This window comes from Grammomys surdaster, unplaced genomic scaffold (assembly GCF_004785775.1).
Source record: "Grammomys surdaster isolate TR1022 unplaced genomic scaffold, NIH_TR_1.0 208, whole genome shotgun sequence".
NCBI classification, from domain to species: Eukaryota; Metazoa; Chordata; class Mammalia; order Rodentia; family Muridae; genus Grammomys; species Grammomys surdaster.
In genome coordinates, this window is record NW_021604653.1 from 4,943,786 (window position 1) to 4,947,515 (window position 3,730).

Sequence of the window (3,730 nt, forward strand, 5' to 3'; positions counted from 1 at the left end):
TGTGTGTGTGTGTGTGTGTGTGTGTGTGTGTGTATGTGTGTGTGTGTGTGTGTGTGTGTGTGTGTGTGTGTGTGTGTGTGTTTCAGCATCTTGTCAAGTTCAGGGATTTACTCAAAATCTACATCCAGGACAGCTCCAGAGAAGCAACCCACAGATGCTTCAATCTATTCTCACAGACACAGATGCTTCTACTGGAGCTGTTTCTTCCTCTCCAAAGATGGTTCCACAGATCCTAGACAGCAAGGAAACAGCCAACTGTTCTAAGACTGGACCAACATCTCCATGCCCATTTTCTTAGGTTTTCAAGAGACAGGACATCCCAAAGTCAGCAGGAAGTAGCTAAAGACCATGACACCCTATTCCTGCTTCGCCATCACCACTTTCTAGTTTTCTATTTTTTAATTAAACCAAAATGGAGGAATATTAGCATTCCTTCTAGTCTCTACCCCACAGTTACCTGGTAACAGCCAGTTATGCCTGACTCAATATAAATGGGGCTGTTTGTCCCTTCTTACCATCTTACTCTCTTACACTTTTATTCTCTCATACTCTTGCTTTCTTATCCTCTTACTCTATCTGTCCCTTCTCTCCCCATTGCCCTCCTTCTTTCTCTACATGTGATGCTGGTTGGCTTCTCCTCTACTATCTCTCTGTCTTTGTCTGTCTCTCTCTTACTCTGTCTCTCTCTTTGTCTCTGCCTCTCTCTGTCTCTCTCTTCTTTTTCTTTCTCTCTTTGCCTTTCCCTGTCTCTACTTCCTAATCTCCTCTCTTCATGCCCTAAATAATCTGTATTTCATATTATATCTATCATATGGCTCAGAAGGAGGGGATGCCTAAGCATGGACCTACAGAGGCATCCTCTTCTGCCTCACCTTACTGTGCCTCTACCAAAGAGATCCTGGTTTGTTCTTTCTTTTTTATTAAAACACAACAGTGACTCCCACCCACAGGTTCATCTTCAGTTCAAAAATGCCCTCCCTGTCCTCCAGAGGTACATATACATGTGCACATACAAACACAAGTAAAAATAAAATAAATCTTATAAAAGATTGGTATTTCAAAACAAGCAGTAGAATTTAGAGAGGGTCTTTTCATGGTGGCTGAATCTGAGGAAGACTAAGGAGGTTGACCATGGCAATTTTCTAAGTTGAGGGTAGTTAAGATAGATAAAAATTATTGAACAAGAGTACAGTTAAGAACCAAAATTATGTGTGACATTTTTCTTTCCTAGACATTTTTATATTTTTGAAATCGTCTTAAATAAATATGTACTGCTTGGGAAATGAGAAAAGAAGTTTGAACACCACAGGTAGCCTTTTTGCTTAAAAAACCTTAGAACCAATTTCACACACAATTTAACTTTGAAATAAAATGATCCTTAATTCTACAGAAAAAAATAATTTAAATAATACAGAGTTCATAAAGAGGTCTTTTCCTATTTTGTTAACCATGAGGACTTATTAGCATACATTATCCTGTAATTTCTAGTCTAGAAAGAACATGGAAAGGTCACCCCTTTAATTTCCTTATCATCGCCTGAGATGCCTTGAAATTATACAAGAATGATTAGAGTCCGTCCTATCTGAGACCCATTGAGAAGTTGCATGTCTCCCTTCACTGTTGCCTTTTACCACTTAATAATGCTCGGTTGAAGGAGTATTTTAAAATCTGTATTTAATAATAGTCTGAACAAAAGCTAAAAGAGAATGGCTGATTTGTAAAAACCAGAGAGTGTTCTTAGCACTAGGATGCAATTTCTTGATGCCTTTTATCTTTCTTCACAATCAAGTAAAATTTCTACAAAGACTAAAAGGCTCCTCTTAAGAACAATCTTTCTTCAGTGACTGAAATTCACTCTTACCCAGGGGCTCTTTCTCCCCAGGAGATTAGCATTCTAATGGGACAAGAATAAAAAAGGGAAGTGGAGGGAAACTTCTTTGAGCTCCCAGCATGTGGCTTGTTAAGTACCAGGCTCTTTCAGGTGTGATTTTTGACTCTCAAACTATTCATTCTGTTCAAAAGTATTTAATACCACTTATTGTAATTACTTTTCTGTTGCTGTAACAAAATACTCCATAAAAGCAACTTAAGGAAACAAATGTTAACTTTGGATCTTCATTTGTGTATTTAGTCTAAAATGGTGGGAAATTTATGCTACTAGGAGTATGAGGCAGCTAGTCAGACTATTGTATCCACTGTCAGGAAGCAGGAAAAAAATAATATTGGTATTCAGCCATCTCTCTCTTTTTATGTAGTTTGGAACACTTGGTCCATGGGAAGGGTAATGCCCACTCTTAGAGAGAAGCTTCCTACCTCAACACCACCTAAAGACTCCTTCATAGATGTACTTAAGGACTAACCTATTGTGCAATTCCTCCAAAGTGTACCTAGAAGCTTGCCTCCTATGTGGTTCTAGATCCTGTCAAACTGACATCCAATATCAATCTCATATGACTCTGAAAATTAATATTTAACAAGGACCAATGCTATCTCAGTTTTTCTTAATGTCACCATGGAAAAAAAAGGGGAAATTATCTTTCACCTGCCTTCCCAGCCAGAAACTGTCTAAGACATCTTAGTCTTGAGGTTGGAGTGCTATTTCTATGTCTTAGGCCCTTCCCATTTGCCACTGTCCTCACAATGCTATTGACTGATTGATTGATTGATTGATTGACTGATTTAATACTGATAAAGGGAATGTGTTGTGGACCCTGGACCACCATCCCAGCTAACAAATTTGCTTAATGAATTGCCTTCATGAGAAACTGTCTCTTTTGGGAGAATCTGACCTTCAGCTAAGAAAGAATTTCCTGTTCATAGAGAACTGTTGCCCCGGGACATTCTGGGGGGAAAAACTGCAGAATGCTCCACCAGATGGCTGACCTTATCTATCGATAGTTGATAGAGTCCCCATCCTGTTCTTTGTCCCCCTTCCTCCTTTGCCTAGAATATATCTTGTAAGCTGTTTACGCATTAAAGTAGACCTTGACAAGTCACCATTTGCTTGGTCTCATCCTTTCTCTTGCCCATGTTCCTTTGCAGGTGAGGTCCCTCTCAACCCCACAAATAACTGAACCCACAGGTCGGGTCAGGTGGCGCCCAATGTGAGGCATGAGGTACAGACCCTCATCGGACGGCGTCAACAGAAGTGAAGTTGGCCGAAAAACCGTCATTGAGTCTCCAAAGACCCCTGTCACCCGTGGGAGCTCAGAGGTGAGGTAAGTCATAGCCGTCCCATTAACATGGGCCAATTATTGTCTATGGAAGAGAAATTCATTAAAAGCCTTAAGGCCTCACTCAGAGAGAGAGAGGAGTCAGGGTAAAAAAGGATTTAGTAAATCTTTTTGTTTTGTTGATGAGAAATGTTGAAGATGAGGGAGAGAAAGGGCTAAAGCAGATGTCTGCTCTCCAGCCATGTTAACAAAAGAAAAGGAAAAGGCTATTTTAGAGCCCTCCTGGGAGCAGGAAAAAATCAGGAGACGTCCTCCATTTTTTTTGGCTCATATGGGAGAGATCCTCAGTTCTGCCTTCTCTGTCTATTGTCTGTCCTTGGAGCTCCAGTCTGTCCAATGTGTGTCAACTGTCTGTGTATCTGCTCCATTGCTTAAATATTGTTCTGTGTTAAAAGAGAAATGGTTAAAAGTTTATCTGCTGGTTTTTCAGCCTGTGATTCAGTTTTTAACGAGAGAGAGAGAGAGAGAGAGAGAGAGAGAGAGAGAGAGAGAGAGAG